Here is a 22,647-nt window from a genome sequence, read left to right on the forward strand (position 1 = left end):
GACACGGCGCGGCGGCGTCCCGTGCGCGGAGAGGAGAGGGGCGCGGGGTGGGCCGGCGGCCTGGCGCGGCTGGGCTCGGCCCGGCGGGCGCGCGCGTTTTTTTTTAAATGTTCCGCGGAAAATAATGCGTAGAAAAATAAATAAAAGTCAAAAAAATATAAAATAAATTTTCCCCGTCTCGTTAGAAAATCTAGAATAGAGTGAACATTTTTTTAACACAAAATAAATATTTTGAAAACATGCAATATTTTTAATGCAATAAAAATTGCAAATAAATTCCAATAAATGATTTTAACATTTTACCTCCAGTATTTCAATTGTTTTGGAGAAGTCATATTTTCTCCTCTCATTTATTTTTAAAATGAAATATTTTTCCGGAGAGAAAATAATTAAAACCAAAATCCTCGTCTTATTATTTGATGTAAATCAAATATGAAAATTCGAGAAAATCCCCAACTCTCTCCGAGGGTCCTTGAGTTGCTTAGGATTTATCGAGGATTTGTCAAAATGCAATAAAACATGATATGCAATGATGATCTATGTATAACATACCAAATTGAAAATTTGGGATGTTACATCCCCTCTCCGGAGCCCCGAACGGACTCCAGATCAGCCCTCCCGAGAGGTTTTAGGGCTTGGCGGCGGATCTGTATCGTAAAATGCGATGAATCCTTCTCTCTGATTTTTTTTATCCCCGAACACGAATATATGGAGTTGGAGTTGAGGTCGGTGGAGCAACAGGGGGCCCACGAGGCAGGGGGCGCGCCCAGGGGGCAGGCGTGCCCCCACCCTCGTGAGCAGGTGGAGGCCCCCCTGACGTGTATTCTTCTTCCAGTATTTTTAATATTTTCCAAAAATAAGTTCCGTGGAGTTTCAGGTCATTCCGAGAACTTCTGTTTCTGCACATAAATAACACCATGGCAATTCTGCTGAAAACAGCGTCAGTCCGGGTTAGTTCCATTCAAATCATGCAAGTTAGAGTCCAAAACAAGGGCAAAAGTGTTTGGAAAAGTAGATACGACGGAGACGTATCACCCCTGGCGGTTCACATCTGAGGGACACGTGGTGAACATGCAACACATTGGAAGTTGTTCCATGTTCCCACGCACGCCTGGACTGTCGGGTGGTCGTTCCGGCTTCTCCGGGTTTCAGGCAATAAGGATTGAGCATTTAAAATAGATTTAATGTTTGTCTCTGTATTTTCTGCTGACAAGGACGCAGAGAAGACATTCGATGGTTTCAATAGAATGCATATGATTTGGATAGATAGAGTTTGAGGTAGGAAGCATAGAGAGGTTAGGGTCCGATCACATTCACTTAGTCCAAAAGATTCAAACAAGAAGACATAGCTATAAGTGAATGCTGTAGAGGACAGAACACTAACATATGTATATATCAGAACAAGACCAAATCAACATTGTGAAGATAAACATGAAGTCATGTTACCGTTGAAGACAAACCAAATGCGAAGACTTAGCAAATGTAACGCCAAGAGAAAAACATTCCAAACAAAAGTTTGGTGGTGGCGTTACCCACCGTATAGGAAGTATTAGACCCAGACACAGCGCACAATTATCGTGGCGCTCCGAAGTCAAATTCCGCATTAATATATTCACACTTAGACTATAAGTCTTCATTGATTGAAGATATACATTACTTCGTGTGTTGCACATCTAAGTCATCAACATGCATAAGTGTTAGGATGTGTGCCTGATCACAGGACATTCGAGGATTCCAAGATATTTAGCTCACACTGCAACTTGCAAAATCTTTTCTCATCCAAGGGCTTTGTGAAGATATCTGCCAATTGGTCTTCAGTGTTGACGTGTATGATATCAATATCTTCCTTCATAACATGATCTCTGAGGAAGTGATGACGAATTTCAATGTGCTTTGTCTTCGAGTGCTAAACTGGATTGTTGGCAGTCTTGATGGCGCTTTCGTTGTCGCAGTAGAGTGGTACTTGTTTCAGATGGATGCCATAGTCCTTGAGAGTTTGCTTCATCCATAGAAGCTGAGCGCAGCAAGATCCAGCAGCAATGTATTCAGATTCAGCAGTGGAGAGTGATACACAGTTCTGCTTCTTTGAAGACCAACAGACAAGTGATCGTCCCAGAAAGTGACATGTGCCTGATATAGACTTGCGATCCACCTTGTCACCAGCATAATCAGCATCCGAGAATCCAACTAGATCAAACTCTGAGCCCTTTGGATACCATAATCCTAGTGTTGGGGTGTAAGCCAAATATCGAAGAATTCGCTTCACAGCTAAGTGATGCGATTCCTTTGGTGCCGCTTGGAAACGAGCGCACATGCAAACACTAAGCATGATATCTGGCCTAGATGCACATAAATAAAGTAAAGAACCAATCATGGAGCGGTATACCTTTTGATCGAACTCTTTACCATTGGCGTCGGGACCCAGATGACTCTTGGTTGGCATTGGCGTCGTGTAACCTTTGCAGTCTTGCATTCCAAACTTCTTCAGGCAGTCTTTGAGGTATTTCTCTTGAGATGAAGATGCCATTGCTTTGCTGATGAATTTGAAGACCAAGGAAGAACTTCAGCTCACCCGTCATGGACATCTGATATTGCTCTTGCATCATGTGTCCAAACTCATCACTGTATTTCTGGTTGGTGCAGCCGAAGATAATGTCATCCACGTATATTTGGCACACAAATAGTTCACCATCATATGTCTTCGTGAAGAGTGTGGGATCCAGGGAACCAGGTTTGAAGCCTTTGCTCTTCAGGAAGTCTTTGAGTGTGTCATACCAAGCGCGAGGGGCTTGTTTGAGGCCATACAAAGCCTTGTTAAGCTTGTACACCATATCAGGATGTTTTGGATCCTCAAAGCCAGGAGGTTGTGCAACATACACTTCTTCTTCTATCTTGCCGTTGAGAAATGCACTCTTCACATCCATTTGATACAGAAGGATATTGTGATGATTTGCATAGGCTAGCAGTATGCGAATGGCTTCGAGGCTAGCCACGGGAGCAAATGTTTCATCGAAGTCAATCCCTTCAACTTGAGTGTATCCTTGAGCAACGAGACGAGCCTTGTTTCTGACAACTTGACCATGCTCATCTTGCTTGTTGCGATAAATCCATTTTGTGCCTATTATGTTGTGCTTGCGAGGGTCAGGACGCTTGATTAGTTCCCACACATTGTTCAGCTTGAACTGTTGAAGCTCTTCTTGCATGGCTTGAATCCATTCAGGTTGCATGAAGGCTTCAACAACTTTCTTGGGTTCAGATATTGAGACAAATGCAAAGTGCCCACAGAAATTCGCTAGCTGTGTTGCTCTTGAACGAGTGAGTGGACCAGGCGCATTGATGCTATCAATTATCTTCTCAATCTGTACTTCATTTGCAACACGAGGATGAACTGGACGAAGATTTTGCTCTTGCTGATGTAACATCCCAAAATTCTAAATTTTGGAATGTTATAATAAATAGATAGATTTGATTGTTTGTTGGATTGTTGTGTGATTGATTGACTGAAAGTGAGTGAAATTCGAAATCTTTTGAAAGTTAAATGAGAGGGAATAAAAGGACTTTCCCAAACTTTCATTTTGCTTTTATGATCTCCATGAATTCAAATTCTTTTCATCACAAAACCCTCGAGAGAAGATGACATGACTTCTTCCATTTATTTAAATGAAAAGGGGTGTTGAAAATATTTGAATATCATTTGAAAATATTTCCAATTCAGAAACTTCAAGCAACTCAATGATTTTCATGAGAGAAGATAAAATGACTTCTTCAAAACATATGCAATATGAGTTGGAAGTTTAAAAGGATCTAATTTAAAGTCCTTTTGGAAATTAATTTCAATTTGGAGTATTTAGGTTTTATTCAAATTATTTTTCTCCAAAATAAAAATATATGGAAAATAGGGTAACATGATTCCCTACAACAGAAAATTGGAGAGAAATAAATTTTAATTAATTTTGGTATTTTGAAAATGATTTTTATTGGATTTTAGTAGAGCAGTAGCACTCTTTGATTTATTTGAATTTTTGTGGATTTTATTTAATGCTAGAAAAATGCTCACGCTGTAGGAAATATTTTTCTGAAAATTTTGATATATAATATGCCTATGTACAATTATATTTTTGTTTTCGTTATACAGTTTTCCTTTCTGTTTCTAATAAAAAAACTGTACGTACGGCCCATATTTATTTATCGCCCTTGCGCTGCATAATAGCATCTGGCGTCCCATCGTTTTTTTCTCCTAAATGGGCCAGGCCCAGCCGGCCATAATGCTTCCCCATTTTTTTTTCTCCATAGTTTTTCTTTTTTTTCTTTTTTTCAATTTCAAAAAAAAAAACTGCAGCGCCGTGCCCGCGCAGCCGGCCCGTGGTTCTTTTAGCCCATGCGGTTCCCGTTTATTTTATTTGTTCGTCTACGTTTAGTCCCACATTGCCTAGCCTTTAACCCCTAAACCTCTTTTCCACCTATAAAGATAGACCCATAGAGCCTCCAAAAATTATCCATTGCGGGTTAAATCAATATTTTGGTTTGACTAGCTAAAAATATATTTCTCCTCTCCGGCGTGACTTTTGGAAGTTGTCTCCACACTCCGAAGTCGTCTTTTCTATACTTATAAAGGTATATTTATTCGTTCTCTGTATTTATACGTTAAATCTAGAATTCTTTTATCCGTAGCTATTTTTTTTCTTCTGCAAAACAGCTTGGCCCTGATTTTTCAAATAGCCATAACTTTTTACTCGTTCATCCAAATTAGATGAAACCAGCGCCTATAGTTTCGTCTTGTTTTCACCTATCCAGTTAACCTGTCACGTCAACTTTTTGAAATTTTCAAATTTCGAAATTTGTTCAAATTCATATTCAAACTTCTTTTGTTCATAACTTAAGTTCCGTAACTCCGTTTGAGTTGATTCTTTTTGCAAAGCGAAGCTCTTGACCTAAACTTTCTGATAAGGCCAAATTCACATAATTTTGGTACTGTTAGAAATTGTCTTATGTTGCAAGAGTTATTTGCTTGGTTTTGAAGTTTTTCGAATTGTTTTCCTCGTTCTTTCTGATCTTTTGAGTGATTGCTTATGTGTGGTTACCATTGCTTGCTCTCGATAGATTGACCTGAGTGTGACGAGTAGATCTATCCAGAGTATTGAGTGCGAATCATCTTCATCAACATTGCAGGCAAGTAACACTTTGATCATACTTTTCCATACCCAGTTTTTATTGCATTAGATCAATCCTCAAACATTGCATATTTAGGATCTAATTAAAATGTGGGTATTGGGAAGTAGTTGAGGTAGTACCTATTGCCCTGTTTAATATCAAACCCTTGGGAGTTACTTCTACGTTTGCTATTATATTGCCATGCTATGTTTGTAGACGTGGATTGGGTTTGAGAGATATTCATGACAGATGTGAGATTGATAATTAATGGTTTACTTAAGGTGGCAACTAAAACTCACATATGGGTGGATTGAGGTACCTGGGTATTCCAGGATTGCCTGTTTTTCTTTTTGGACCGCCACCCAGGCTCAAAGGGATCATGAGATTATTCATGCTAGAAACTTCCGTGTGCAGCCGCAAGCTATTATGGGCTCTAGCATAGTTGATTAAGTTGTGTGAACTCTTACAGTGGTAGACTAGCAGATGTAGGGGAAAGTAGGTGTAACTGTCTACCCATTCGTAAGGTGCAAACACTTCTGAAAGACTGTGTCTCGGTCATCCGTTTCTCAAACATCATGCAGTGCGAGAATCAAGCGGAGGCGATCGAGTCTTGTGGGGAAAAGTGCACAAACCTCTGCAGAGTGTATAAACCAATCATGATTAGCCGTGTCCCCGGTTATGGACATCTTGAATATCTAGTTCTTGGATTATCCTGTTGATCTCATCATGTTACTTTAATTAATATTGTTGGGTTAATGATGATACTTAATTGGGATTGAGATGCTGTCAACCATCTCAATGTTTAACAACCACCATGATAGTTAAATAAAATTTATTCCTTTGCAGTAGGGAAAATTTGGCTTTTCGCAAAACTGTAACCATAGAGCTTTCCACCAGCCATATATGCATGTAGTATAGCATTATTATGTTCATTATTCTCTATGTGTTACATTGCCAGCATATTCCATGTGCTGAGCCGTTTTCGGGCTGCAACGTTTCATGTTGCAGGATTCTTACGACGAGTAAGTGATACGTTAGGGTTACGATTTCTACACTCAACTTTGCCGTTGGTGTTGATGGGAATCCACAACCTTGTTACTTCCGCTATTTGGTTTGAGGTAATAGTATTTACGTTACTTTATACATGTGATTTACCTCTGTTATAAATCCTCGAGTACTGTGTGTGTCAGCATACCGATCCAGGGATGACACTTAAGCACAGAGACTTGATCCATTCGGGTCGGGTCGCTACAAGATGGTATCAGACCACATGTTGACTGTAGGACGTGACCCTAGAAACTGGCAAGCCCATAGGAAGGATTTTCCCTAAAACTTTCCTTTTCAAAAAGATATTTTACCTCTCTCCTTTTCTGAGCTTATTCAAATATTCCCTTTAGTGAGACCATATCCCTTTCCCCTTTTGACCACTCAAAGATTCGACGGATAAGACCACTCCAAGAAGTAATAGATATCGGACAACTAAGACCATTCGGAATGAAGAGGATTTCACCGTGCATTATGATAATGGAAACTACAACGGTTGAAGACTCCGAAGACTGGGAGAATTGAAGGCTCTGAGGAATTTCCAGATGTGTATGACCTAGGAAGGTTACCCTTATGGAACTTGGCAGACTATGGAAGCCGTCAATGCACGAGATCAAGGTGTATCGGAGAAAGACCAGAACATGGAGCATAAGAATCCAAAGTTTTGAAGGAAAACCCAAAGACAGGAGATATCAGTTATGGAATGAAAGCTCATGGCAGTAACATGGGCATAGACACGGCTGACCATGGTGTTATTACCCGTTTATGCTATTGTCACCGTGCGGAGTTAAGCATGCAGATGCATGGAAGGATTGGATGGTAGAAGGCTGATGGAGCACCTATCAGCAAGATGAAGTTTTAACTTTAGACCAGGGTATCACCAGGATCTGGAGTATTACATCAAGAAGTTAAGATGGACCTGCAGGAAATAGTATTTGATAAGGAAGCGTTTCGTGAAGAACTCAGGACGCAGAAGCTGAAAGTAGCCAAGCTAGAGGAGCAAAACCTTGAGACATCAAAGATTCGTCAGGAACTGAAGGACAGTAGGATCATGGTTCATGTCAAGGATGTTGAAACCCAGAAGTTTGGAACGCAGCTCCAGAAATATAAAGGACATCACGAGAGACTTCGCGTCAACAGAGATGATCTGGCAAAAGAACTTGAGAAGGACAAGCATGATTGGAAGAAGCCATCGGAGACATGACCAAGACTTGAAGAGTTTGATGACGTTGAGATTTATTGACCTTTAGAAGACCAAACCCCTGTTATATACTTGCGTTAGATGCGACGTTTGTGAGCTGTCATTTGTTTGATGTTTTTTTCCGACAGCCACAAAATAAAATCTGTCTTTTTAAAACCATTGTTTGCATTGTGTGTATCCCTCTTGACCTCTCCTACCCCACCCCAAACCCATGGACCCAATAGAGGATGAATGAAGATGAGCTAATATTTTGTGGACCGATGATTCAATTGGAGACGGACCGATGGATTCAGAACATGAAGGATCACATGGAGAATAACCTTATAGCCGAAAAGGATATGACCCGGCATGCTCTTCAATGTTTTGAAAGAGGTGCTGCTACTTGGTGGAGGATGTACCAAACCATCAATGGATGGCAAGGAGTAACCACTTGGAAAGAATTTAAGTGGACTCTACAAAGATCTCGTCTTGTGTCCCAGAAATTGAAGCCTTATGGAAAGGATGTGAAGAAACTTTGTGCATACAAGCCTTGTGGAGAAATAGGACACAACCATAAGGAACACAAGGATGAATGCCCTAATTGTGAAGGAAGTCACCCAGCTGAAGAATGCCCAACTAGGCAGATCGGTTGTTTCTTGTGTGAAGGGACTACCCACTACCCTGCTCAGTGTCACATCTACCCCATGGTACAAAGGACCATCCAGCGGAAGAAAGAAGAAATGAAAAGAGCCCACATGGAAATTTTAGAGGAATCTGTGATGAAGGAAGAGGTGGAGGACACACCCAAAGAAGAACCAATTAAACCCTGCACCAAGTCATGCTATTCATGTGGAGAAGAAGGACACATCTCCCAAAATTGTCTGAATGGGGATTTAGTAGAATTCCCGACAGAGGAAGTAGAGTATGACCCACAGGAAATAGAAGCCCCGATTGGAACGGAAAAGTCCAGGAAGAGAAGTAGATTGGATCCCAGGAACAACCCAATTTCTACAAAGAAAGACCTGAGTCATATCACATGTTTCAGGTGCAAAAATTCACGACACTACTTCAATGATTGCCCAAAAGGGAAGATGAGGACCCCAGGAGGCTATATAATCACAAGGAAACCTCGAGATATGTCAAAAGTAATATGTTTCCGTTGTGATGAAGCAGGGCACTTTGCCAGAGAATGCCCCAAGGAGACGGAGACTTGTGACAAATAGTTGAGTGCAACGAGAAATATAGTAGTAGTAGTGTGGACATTTCTTTTATTAGTGAGGTGTCGGATTGAGGCATGTAATGGAATGCAGGAGATTGTAATAATTTGAGAATCAATAAAGTTAGCATCATTGGTATTGATTTGGATTCTATGAGTTGTTACTCTATGAAGAAAGATTTTGACCATTTTCGAGGATATGAGAAATATGGTCTATGGAAGATTGTGCATTTTAAAGGTGGTAGTACCCTGTGAGGAAACTTGACCCTTGGAAAAGGTAATGATATTCCACGAAGTGGATTTCGGACAAAATAAGTATGAGTTTTATCTCGATATGTTGGATACCCCAAGAATATGAGGGTATGGAGTATTATTGGATGTAAAGGAGGTAGTCTATGAAATTGGAGACAGAGCATGTCTTCGTGTGTCCCTCTGCGAGGAGTTAAACTATTTGGAGTTAAGGGAAAGTTAGCCCCGAGATTTGTAGGACCATACCGAGATTTGGAGTGTATGGGAGAAGTGGCCAACAAGTTGGAGTCACCCGAAGGACTGTCAGGAGTTCATGATGTGTTTCACGTTTCCCAGTTGAAGAAGTGCCATGCAGAGATGGCCAATATTCCCCTGTAAGGACGCTTGACCCTGGAAAGGATAATGATGTTCCACGAAGTGGAATATGGATTTCATAGTATAAGTTTTTTTATCTCGGTATGTGGGATATCCCCCGAGGATGAAGAGATGAATTACTATTGGATATAAAGGAGGTATGATGTTGGAAATATGGATCAATGGAAATTCCATGATGAGTCTAAGTAATCATGTCCCAGTTTGGTGCCAATAGAAGGAAGGAAGACAGTACAATTGGATGGATTTAAGAATACTAGGAAGTTGGATGTTGGATTAAGGATCAGTTTCCCCGATGATAAGTTCAAGGACTACAAGTGATGAGATGGGCCATAACCCACAGGCCCCAGGACCTGCCAAGAAGCAAGCACACTCTTACTGAAGGAAAAACCCTGGAAGAAGTTACGATTTTATCGACAGACGATTTTATAGGAGTAACGCAAAAACCTGAGAGTTGTGAAGGAACGATAGATGTTTGTTTGGCTTGCAGAATCCATGGATTTATCCGAACTTGGTTCGTCGACAAGAGAAATTCTGCAATGCTTGCGAGGATGACCGAGTGTTAGAATGCAAGATTCGCTAAACCATATACAAGGTAATGATTTGGGTGCGGGATGGATTGATCACCATACCGACTTACTCTTATTGTTCGCTTTGCTATATGGTATGGTAAATCTGAGTGACCTACCTATAGTAGAGAGACGACGGTATTAAACCTTGCTTGAACCTTAGAATGGTATAAGAATGTTTCCCTTGTACATGGCAATTGATGCCAATCGTAGGTTATACGGTGAGGATCAACCAGACCCATTTCCTACAGGAGAAACCGTAAATTGTTGACCACCATGAGATGTCGATAGTTGTTTAGTATTGGCGCCTGACCCGTCAGCTAAGAAGACCCAGTCATGGAATAACCTTACCAAGATGGAATGGACACAAGAATTGAGGAAAAGGTTATGCCACCACTGGAAGAGCCCAGAGAAGGAATTATACTGAAGATCTGAGAAGACCGACACTGTCAAGAATAATGGATGGAGTATATGAGTTTTGATGGAACCGTAACCATGCTTCTAAGGGTGGTAGCACCCCAGACCCCGGTGATGATCGATGGATTTTGAGAAGACCCCAAACCCTAACCTATTTCTTTCTAGCCTCTCCGAATCTCGAGGACGAGATTCATTTTAAGGGTGGTAGGTTTGTAACATCCCAAAATTCTAAATTTTGGAATCTTATAATAAATAGATAGATTTGATTGTTTGTTGGATTGTTGTGTGATTGATTGACTGAAAGTGAGTGAAATTCGAAATCTTTTGAAAGTTAAATGAGAGGGAATAAAAGGACTTTCCCAAACTTTCATTTTGCTTTTATGATCTCCATGAATTCAAATTCTTTTCATCACAAAACCCTCGAGAGAAGATGACATGACTTCTTCCATTTATTTAAATGAAAAGGGGTGTTGAAAATATTTGAATATCATTTGAAAATATTTCCAATTCAGAAACTTCAAGCAACTCAATGATTTTCATGAGAGAAGATAAAGTGACTTCTTCAAAACATATGAAATATGAGTTGGAAGTTTAAAAGGATCTAATTTAAAGTCCTTTTGGAAATTAATTTCAATTTGGAGTATTTGGGTTTTATTCAAATTATTTTTCTCCAAAACAAAAATATATGGAAAATAGGGTAACATGATTCCCTACAACAGAAAATTGGAGAGAAATAAATTTTAATTAATTTTGGTATTTTGAAAATGATTTTTATTGGATTTTAGTAGAGCAGTAGCACTCTTTGATTTATTTGAATTTTTGTGGATTTTATTTAATGCTAGAAAAATGCTCAAGCTGTACGAAATATTTTTCTGAAAATTTTGATATATAATATGCCTATGTACAATTTTATTTTTGTTTTCGTTATACAGTTTTCCTTTCTGTTTCTAATAAAAAAACTGTACGTACGGCCCATATTTATTTATCGCCCTTGCGCTGCATAATAGCATCTGGCGTCCCATCGTTTTTTTTTCTCTCCTAAATGGGCCAGGCCCAGCCGGCCATAATGCTTCCCCATTTTTTTCTCTCCATAGTTTTTTTTTTCAATTTCAAAAAAAAACTGCAGGGCCATGTACGTGCGCGCGCAGTCGGCCCGTGGTTCTTTTAGCCCATGTGGTTCCCCGTTTATTTTATTTGTTCGTCTACGTTTAGTCCCACATTGCCTAGCCTTTTAACCCCTAAACCTCTTTGCCACCTATAAAGATAGACCCATAGAGCCTCCAAAAATTATCCATTGCGGGTTAAATCAATATTTTGGTTTGACTAGCTAAAAATATATTTCTCCTCTCCGGCCTGACTTTTGGAAGTTGTCTCCACACTCCGAAGTCGTCTTTTCTATACTTATAAAGATATATTTATTCGTTCTCTGTATTTATACGTTAAATCTAGAATTCTTTTATCCGTAGCTATTTTTTTTCTTCTGCAAAACAGCTTGGCCCTGATTTTTCAAATAGCCATAACTTTTTACTCGTTCATCCAAATTAGATGAAACCAGCGCCTATAGTTTCGTCTTGTTTTCACCTATCCAGTTAACCTGTCACGTCAACTTTTTGAAATTTTCAAATTTCGAAATTTGTTCAAATTCATATTCAAACTTCTTTTGTTCATAACTTAAGTTCCGTAACTCCGTTTGAGTTGATTCTTTTTGCAAAGCGAAGCTCTTGACCTAAACTTTCTGATAAGGCCAAATTCACATAATTTTGGTACTGTTAGAAATTGTCTTATGTTGCAAGAGTTATTTGCTTGGTTTTGAAGTTTTTCGAATTGTTTTCCTCGTTCTTTCTGATCTTTTGAGTGATTGCTTATGTGTGGTTACCATTGCTTGCTCTCGATAGATTGACCTGAGTGTGACGAGTAGATCTATCCAGAGTATTGAGTGCGAATCATCTTCATCAACATTGTAGGCAAGTAACAATTTGATCATACTTTTCCATACCCAGTTTTTATTGCATTAAATCAATCCTCAAACATTGCATATTTAGGATCTAATTAAAATGTGGGTATTGGGAAGTAGTTGAGGTAGTACCTATTGCCCTGTTTAATATCAAACCCTTGGGAGTTACTTCTACGTTTGCTATTATATTGCCATGCTATGCTTGTAGACGTGGATTGGGTTTGAGAGATATTCATGACAGATGTGAGATTGATAATTAATGGTTTACTTAAGGTGGCAACTAAAACTCACATCTGGGTGGATTGAGGTACCTGGGTATTCCAGGATTGCCTGTTTTTCTTTTTGGACCGCCACCCAGGCTCAAAGGGATCATGAGATTATTCATGCTAGAAACTTCCGTATGCAGCCGCAAGCTATTATGGGCTCTAGCATAGTTGATTAAGTTGTGTGAACTCTTACAGTGGTAGACTAGCAGATGTAGGGGAAAGTAGGTGTAACTGTCTACCCATTCGTAAGGTGCAAACACTTCTGAAAGACTGTGTCTCGGTCATCCGTTTCTCAAACATCATGCAGTGCAAGAATCAAGCGGAGGCGATCGAGTCTTGTGGGGAAAAGTGCACAAACCTCTGCAGAGTGTATAAACCAATCATGATTAGCCGTGTCCCCGGTTATGGACATCTTGAGTATCTAGTTCTTGGATTATCCCGTTGATCTCATCATGTTACTTTAATTAATATTGTTGGGTTAATGATGATACTTAATTGGGATTGAGATGCTGTCAACCATCTCAATGTTTAACAACCACCATGATAGTTAAATAAAATTTATTCCTTTGCAGTAGGGAAAAATTGGCTTTTCGCAAAACTGTAACCATAGAGCTTTCCACCAGCCATATATGCATGTAGTATAGCATTATTATGTTCATTTTTCTCTATGTGTTACATTACCAGCATATTCCATGTGCTGACCCGTTTTCGGGCTGCAACGTTTCATGTTGCAGGATTCTTACGACGAGTAAGTGATACGTTAGGGTTACGATTTCTACACTCAACTTTGTCGTTGGTGTTGATGGGAATCCACAACCTTATTACTTCCGCTATTTGGTTTGAGGTAATAGTATTTATGTTACTTTATACATGTGATTTACCTCTGTTATAAATCCTCGAGTACTGTGTGTGTCAGCATACCGATCTAGGGATGACACTTAAGCACAGAGACTTGATCCATTCGGGTCGGGTCGCTACAGCTGATCATTGTCATCGTTAGGAGGATTGTCTTCGGGCTGAGCATTGTCTTCAGGTTGATTAGGTGCAGAAATGATAAGTTCCTCTTCAGGTTGTGCTTCAGATGGTATGATTTCTCCTGTTCCCATTAGCTTGATGGATTCACTAGGTGGAACTTCATCTAGCACATTTGGCAGGTGCTCTCTTTGCGAGCCGTTAGTCTCATCGCACCGCACATCCACAGTTTCAACCACTTTATAGTGAAAGAGGTTGAAGACTCTGTAGGAGTGCGAATCCTTTCCGTAACCAAGCATAAAACCTTCATGTGCTTTCGGTGCAAATTTTGAAGAGAGATGTGGATCCTTGATCTAGCACCTAGCACCAAATACTCTGAAGTAACTGACATTTGGCTTCTTACCAGTGAGGAGTTCATAGGATGTCTTCTTCAGAAGCTTGTGAAGATAAACACGGTTGATGACGTGACATGCAGTATCAATGGCTTCAGGCCAGAACTTTCTTGGAGTCTTGTATTCATCAAGCATCGTCCGAGCCATCTCAATGAGTGTTCTGTTCTTGCGCTCCATGATGCCATTTTGCTGAGGAGTGTATGGAGCGGAGAACTCGTGGGTGATGCCTAATGTATCCAGGTAAAGGTCGAGGCCGGTGTTTTTGAACTCTGTGCCGTTGTCACTTCTGATGTGCTTGATCTTGACGCCATAGTTGTTCATAGCACAGTTGGCGAAGCGTCTGAAGACATCCTGCACTTCAGTCTTGTAGAGAATTATATGCACCCATGTATATCTTGAATAATCATCGACAATGACGAAGCCATAGAGACAAGCAGTAGTAGTGAGAGTAGAGTAGTGAGTAGGGCCAAATAAGTCCATGTGTAGCAGCTCAAAGGGTTGAGATGTCGTCATGATTGTCTTCGAGGGATGCTTGGCCCTAGTCATCTTTCTAGCTTCGCAGGCACCACACAGATGATCTTTCTTGAACTTGGCGCCCTCAATGGCTATGACATGCTTCTTCTTTGCGAGAGTGTGTAAGTTCCTCATTCCATCATGCCCTAGCCTCCGATGCCAGAGCCAGCACTCTGAAGCTTTTGCTAGAAGACATACGGCAAGCTGTGGTCCTGCTGAGAAATCTACCATGTACAGATCATCTTTCCGATACCTTTCAAAGACTAGAGACTTGTCAGATTCCATTAGTACAAGGCAACGATATTTTCCAAATATCACAATCATGTTCAAGTAACAAAGCATTGAGACAGACATTAAGTTGAAACCAAGGGATTCAACAAGCATCACTTTATCCATGTGCTGATCCTTTGAGATTGCAACTCTACCTAGACCCAATACCTTGCTTTTACCAGTGTCAGCAAATGTGATGTGACTCTTGTCAGATGGACGTAAGGTTGAGTCCATGAGAAGACTTCGATCACCAGTCATATGATTAGTGCATCCGCTGTCCATAATGAAGCATGAGGTGTTGCTACCTCTTGAGCACTGCGTTGGTTTTCCCTTGAAGAGGAAAGGGTGGTGCAGCAAAGTAGCATAAGTATTTCCCTCAGTTTTTGAGAACCAAGGTATCAATCCAGTAGGAGGCCACGCACAAGTCCCTCGCACCTACACAAACAAATAAATCCTCGCAACCAACACGATAAGGGGTTGTCAATCCCTACACGGTCACTTACGAGAGTGAGATCTGATAGATATGATAAGATAATATTTTTGGTATTTTTATGATAAAGATGCAAAGTAAAATAAAAGGCAATAAAAATAACTAAGTGTTGGAAGATTAATATGATGAAAAATAGACCCGGGGCCATAGGTTTCACTAGTGGCTTCTCTCAAGAGCATAAGTATTTACGGTGGGTGAACAAATTACTGTTGAGCAATTGACAGAATTGAGCATAGTTATGAGAATATCTAGGTATGATCATGTATATAGGCATCACGTCCGAGACAAGTAGACCGACTCCTGCCTGCATCTACTACTATTACTCCACACATCGACCGCTATCCAGCATGCATCTAAAGTATTAAGTTCATAAGAAAAGAGTAACGCTTTAAGCAAGATGACATGATGTAGAGGGATAAACTCATGCAATATGATGTAAACCCCATCTTGTTATCCTCGATGGCAACAATACAATATGTGCCTTGTTGCCCCTACTGTCACTGGGAAAGGACACCGCAAGATTGAACCCAAAGCTAAGCACTTCTCCCATTGCAAGAAAGATCAATCTAGTAGGCCAAACCAAACTGATAATTTGAAGAGACTTGCAAAGATAACCAATCATACATAAAAGAATTCAGAGAAGATTCAAATATTGTTCATAGATAAACTTCATCATAAACCCACAATTCATCGGTCTCAACAAACACACCGCAAAAGAAGATTACATCGAATAGATCTCCACGAGAGAGGGGGAGAACATTGTATTGAGATCCAAAAAGAGAGAAGAAGCCATCTAGCTAATAACTATGGACCCGAAGGTCTGAGGTAAACTACTCACACATCATCGGAGAGGCTATGGTGTTGATGTAGAAGCCCTCCGTGATTGATGCCCCCTCCGGCGGAGCTCCGGAACAGGCCCCAAGATGGGATCTCACGAGTACAGAAGGTTGCGGCGGTGGAATTATGTTTTTGGCTCCGTATCTGGTAGTTTGGGGGTACGTAGGTATATATAGGAGGAAGGAGTACGTCGGTGGAGCAACAGGGGGCCCACGAGGGTGGAGGGCGCGCCTGGGGGGGGGGTAGGCGCGCCCCCTACCTCGTGCCCTCCTGGTTGATGTCTTGACGTAGGGTCCAAGTCCTCTGGATCATGTTCGTTCCGAAAATCACGTTCCCGAAGGTTTCATTCCGTTTGGACTCCGTTTGATATTCTTTTTCTGCGAAACCCTGAAATAGGCAAAGAACAGCAATTCTGGGCTGGGCCTCCAGTTAATAGGTTAGTCCCAAAAATAATATAAAAGTGTATAATAAAGCCCAATAATGTCCAAAACAGAATATAATATAGCATGGAACAATCAAAAATTATAGATACGTTGGAGACGTATCAAGCATCCCCAAGCTTAATTCCTGTTCGTCCTCGAGTAGGGAAATGATAAAAACAGAATTTTTGATGTGGAATGCTACTTGGCATAATTTCAATATAATTCTTCTTATTGTGGCATGAATGTTCAGATTTGATATGATTCAAGATAAAAGTTTAATGTTGACATAAAAACAATAATACTTCTAGCATACTAACTAAGCAATTATGTCTTATCAAAATAACATAGCCAAAGCAAGTTATCCCTACAAAATCATATAGTCTGGCTATGCTCCATCTTCCCCACACAAAATATTCATATCATGTACGACCCCGGTTTTAGCCAAGCAATTGGTTCATACTTTTAACGCGCTTCAGCCTTTTCAACACTTACGCAATACATGAGCGCAAGCCATGGATATAGCACTATGGTGGAATAAGGTATAATGGTAGGGGTTATCTTCCCCACACAAAAAGAAAGTCTCACATCAACGAGGCTAATCAGCGGGCTATGGAGATGCCCATCAATTGATGTTAATGCGAGGAGTAGGGATTGCCATGCAACGGATGCACTAGAGCTATAAGTGTATGAAAGCTCAAAAAGAAACTAAGTGGGTGTGCATCCAACTTGCTTGCTCACGAAGACCTCGGGCATTTGAGGAATCCCGTCATTGGAATATACAAGCGAAGTTCTATAATGAAATTTCCCACTAGTATATGAAAGTGACAAAATGAGAGACTCTCTATTATGAAGATCACGGTGCTACTTTAAAGCACAGGTGTGGTAAAAGGATAGTAACATTGTCCCTTCTCTCTTTTTCTCTCTTTTTTTTATTTATTTGGGCCTTTTCTCTTTCTTTTTTATGGCCTCTTTTTTTCTTTTTTTATTTAGTCCGGAGTCTCATCCCGACTTGTGGGGGAATCATAGTCTCCATCATCCTTTCCTCACTTGGGACAATGCTCTAATAATGATGATCATCACACTTTTATTTACTTACAACTCATGAATTACAACTCAATACTTAGAACAAAATATGACTCTATATGAATGCCTCCGGCGGTGTACCGGGATATGCAATGAATCAAGAGTGACATGTATGAAAGAATTATGAATGGTGGCTTTGCCACAAATACTATGTCAACTACATGATCATGCAAAGCAATATGACAATAATGGAGCGTGTCATGATGAATGAAACGGTGGAAAGTTGCATGGCAATATATCTCGGAATGGCTATGGAAATGCCATAATAGGTAGGTATGGTGGCTATTTTGAGGAAGATATAAGGAGGTTTATGTGTGATAGAGCGTATCATATCACGGGGTTTGGATGCACCGGCGAAGTTTGCACCAACTCTCAAGGTGAGGAAGGGCAATGCGCGGTACCGAAGAGGCTAGAAAATTGCGGAAAGGTAAGTGTGCGTATAATCCATGGACTCACATTAGTCATAAAGAACTCATATACTTATTGCAAAAATTTATTAGCCCTCGAAGCAAAGTACTACTACGCATGCTCCTAGGGGAAGGGTTGGTAGGAGTTAACCATCGCGCGATCCCGACCTCCACACAAAGGAAGACAATCAACAAATACTTCATGCTCCGACTTCGTTACATAACGGTTCACCATACGTGCATGCTACGGGAATCACAAACTCCAAGACATGTATTTTTTTCAATTCCACAATTACTCAACTAGCACAACTATGATATTACCACCTTTATATCTCAAAACAATTATCAAGCATCAAATTTCTCATGATATTAATTAAAGCAAATTGCCATGCTATTTTAAGACTCTCAAAATAATATAAGTAAAGCATGAGAGATCAATAGTTTCTATAAAACAAATCCACCACCGTGCTCTAAAAGATATAAGTGAAGCACTAGAGCAAAACTATATAACTCAAAAGATATAAGTGAAGCACATAGAGTATTCTATTAATTTCCGAATCATGTGTGTGTGCAAAACACATATCATGTGGTGAATAAAAATATAGCTCCAAGTAAAGTTACCGATGGAAGTGGACGAAAGAGGGGATGCCTTCCGGGGCATCCCCAAGCTTTGGCTTTTAGGTGTCCTTAGATTATTTTGTGGTGCCTTGGGCATCCCCAAGCTTATGCTCTTGCCACTCCTTGTTCCATAATCCATCAAATCTTTCACCCAAAACTTGAAAACTTCACAACACAAAACTTAAACAGAAAATCTCGTGAGCTCTGTTAGCGAAAGAAAACAAAACACCACTTCAAGGTACTGTAATGAACTCATTCTTTATTTATATTGGTGTTAAACCTACTGTATTCCAACTTCTCTATGGTTTATAAACTCTTTTACTAGCCATAGATTCATCAAAATAAGCAAACAACACACGAAAAACAGAATCTGTCAAAAACAGAACAGTCTGTAGTAATCTGTAACTAACGCAAACTTCTAGAACTCCAAAAATTCAGCCAAAATAGGACGACCTAGAAAATTCGTTTATTGATCAGTAGCAATTGGAATCAATATTTTATCACGTTCTTGTGATTTTTAACAATTATTTTCTTGAACAGAAAGTTTCTGGAATTTTCAGCAAGATCAAATAACTATCATCCAAGAAGATCCTATAGGTTAAACTTGGCACAAACACTAATTAAAACATAGAAACACATCTAACCAGAGGCTAGATCAAAGATTTATTCCTAAACAGAAGAAAAAAGCAAAAAACTAAAAATAAAATTGGGTTGCCTCCCAACAAGCACTATCATTTAACGCCCCTAGCTAGGCATAAAAGTAAGGATAGATCTAGGTATTGGCATCTTTGGTAGGCAATTTCTTAATGGAGTTATGCTCGGTGATCCTTTGATCTAAAGCATCCAGCCGCTTATTGCAAAGTGTAATCAGATTATTCATGCGGTTAATATTTCCACCAATACTTTTAAGAGGTTCAACAATTTTTTGTAACTCACATAATTTCTCTAGAATTTTAGTCTCTTCTTGGGTAAGGGATGATTCTTTTTGTAGGGGGAGGACTGTTGGGGAACGTAGTAATTTCAAAAAAAAATCTACGCACACGCAAGATCATGGTGATGCATAGCAACGAGAGGGGAGAGTGTTGTCCACGTACCCTCGTAGACCGAAAGCGGAAGCGTTAACACAACGCGGTTGATGTAGTCGTACGTCTTCACGATCCGACCGATCAAGTACCAAACGCACGGCACCTCCGAGTTCAGCACACGTTCAGCTCGATGACGTCCCTTGAACTCCGATCCAGCTGAGTGTTGAGGGAGAGTTTCGTCAGCACGACGGCGTGGTGATAATGATGATGTTCTACCGACGCAGGGCTTCGCCTAAGCTCCGCTACGATATTATCGAGGTGTAATATGGTGGAGGGGGCACCGCACACGGCTAAAATATCATATATCAATTGTGTGTAGAGAGGTGCCCCCCTGCCCCCGTATATAAAGGAGCAAGGGGGAGGCCGCCGGCCAAGGGAGGAGAGGCGCACCAGGGGGGAGTCCTACTCCCACCGGGAGTAGGACTCCTCCTTTCCTTGTTGGAGTAGGAAAAGGGAAGGGAGAAGGAGAAGGAAGGAAGGGGGCGCCCCCCCTCCCTAGTCCAATTCGGACTAGTCCATGGGGAGGGGTGCGGCCACCCTTTTGGGGCCTTTCTCTCCTTTCCCGTATGGCCCATTAAGGCCCAATACGAATTCCCGTAACTCTCCCGTACTCCGAAAAATACCCGAATCACTCGGAACCTTTCCGATGTCCGAATATAGTCGTCCAATATACCGATCTTTACGTCTCGACCATTTTGAGACTCCTCGTCATGTCCCCGATCTCATCCGGGACTCCGAACTCCTTCGGTACATCAAAAATCATAAACTCATAATAAAACTGTCATCGTAACGTTAAGCGTGCGGACCCTACGGGTTCGAGAACTATGTAAACATGACCGAGACACCTCTCCGGTCAATAACCAATAGCGGAACCTGGATGCTCATATTGGCTCCCACATATTCTACGAAGATCTTTATCGGTCAAACCGCATAACAACATACGTTGTTCCCTTTGTCACCGGTATGTTACTTGCCCGAGATTCGATCGTCGGTATCTCAATACCTAGTCCAATCTCGTTATCGGCAAGTCTCTTTACTCGTTCCGTAATACATCATCCCGCAACTAACTCATTAGTTACAATGCTTGCAAGGCTTATAGTGATGTGCATTACTGAGTGGGCCCAGAGATACCTCTCCGACAATCGGAGTGACAAATCCTAATCTCGAAATACGCCAACCCAACAAGTACCTTCGGAGACACCTGTAGAGCACCTTTATAATCACCCAGTTACGTTGTGACGTTTTAGCACACACAGTGTTCCTCCGGTAAATGGGAGTTGCATAATCTCATAGTCATAGGAACATGTATAAGTCATGAAGAAAGCAATAGCAACATACTAAATGATCGGGTGCTAAGCCAACGGAATGGGTCAAGTCAATCACGTCATTCTCCTAATGAGGTGATCCCGTTAATCAAATGACAACTCATCTCTATGGCTAGGAAATATAACCATCTTTGATTAACGAGCTAGTCAAGTAGAGGCATACTAGTGACACTCTGTTTGTCTATGTATTCACACATGTATTATGTTTCCGGTTAATACAATTCTAGCATGAATAATAAACATTTATCATGATATAAGGAAATAAATAATAACTTCATTATTGCCTCTAGGGCATATTTCCTTCAGTCTCCCACTTGCACTAGAGTCAATAATCTAGTTCACATCGCCATGTGATTTAACATCAATAGTTCACATCACCATGTGATTAACACCCATAGTTCACATCGTCATGTGACCAACACCCAAAGGGTTTACTAGAGTCAATAATCTAGTTCACATCGCTATGTGATTAACACCCAAAGATTACTAAGGTGTGATCATGTTTTGATTGTGAGATAATTTTAGTCAACGGGTCTGTCACATTCAGATCCGTAAGTATTTTGCAAATTTCTATGTCTACAATGCTCTGCACGGAACTACTCTAGCTAATTGCTCCCACTTTCAATATGTATCTAGACCGAGACTTAGAGTCATCTAGATTAGTGTCAAAACTTGCATCGACGTAACCCTTTACGACGAACCTTTTGTCACTTCCATAATCGAGAAACATATCCTTATTCCACTAAGGATAATTTTGACCGCTGTCCAGTGATCTACTCCTAGATCACTATTGTACTCCCTTGCCAAAATCAGTGTAGGGTATACAATAGATCTGGTACACAGCATGGCATACTTTATAGAACCTATGGCCAAGGCATAGGGAATGACTTTCATTCTCTTTCTATCTTCTGCCGTGGTCGGGCTTTGAGTCTTACTCAATTTCACACCTTGAAACATAGGCAAGAACTCTTTCTTTGACTGTTCTATTTTGAACTACTTCAAAATCTTGTTAAGGTGTGTACTCATTGAAAAAACTTATCAAGCGTCTTGATCTATCTATAGATCTTGATGCTCAATATGTAAGCAGCTTCACCGAGGTATTTCTTTGAAAAACTCCTTTCAAACACTCCTTTATGCTTTGCAGAATAATTCTACATTATTTCCAATCAACAATATGTCATTCACATATACTTATCAGAAATGCTGTAGTGCTCCCACTCACTTTCTTGTAAATACAGGCTTCACCGCAAGTCTGTATAAAACTATATCCTTTGATCAACTTATCAAAGCGTATATTCCAACTCCGAGATGCTTGCACCAGTCCATAGATGGATCGCTGGAGCTTGCATATTTTGTTAGCACTTTTAGGATTGACAAAACCTCCTGGTTACATCATATACAACTCTTCTTTAATAAATCCATTAAGGAATGCAGTTTTGTTTATCCATTTGCCATATTTCATAAAATGCGGCAATTGCTAACATGATTCAGACAGACTTAAGCATAGATACAAGTGAGAAACTCTCATCGTAGTCAACACCTTGAACTTGTCAAAAACTTTTTGCGACAATTCTAGCTTTGTAGATAGTAACACTACTATCAGCGTCCGTCTTCTTATTGAAGATCCATTTAATCTCAATGGCTCGCCGATCATTGGGCAAGTCAATCAAAGTCCATACTTTGTTCTCATATATGGATCTTATCTCAGATTTCATGGCCTCAAACCATTTTGCGGAATCTGGGCTCATCATCGCTTCCTCATAGTTCGTAGGTTCGTCATGGTCAAATAACATGACCTCCAGAACAGGATTACCG

Source organism: Triticum aestivum, chromosome 3D, assembly GCF_018294505.1.
Source record: "Triticum aestivum cultivar Chinese Spring chromosome 3D, IWGSC CS RefSeq v2.1, whole genome shotgun sequence".
Lineage (NCBI taxonomy): Eukaryota > Viridiplantae > Streptophyta > Magnoliopsida > Poales > Poaceae > Triticum > Triticum aestivum.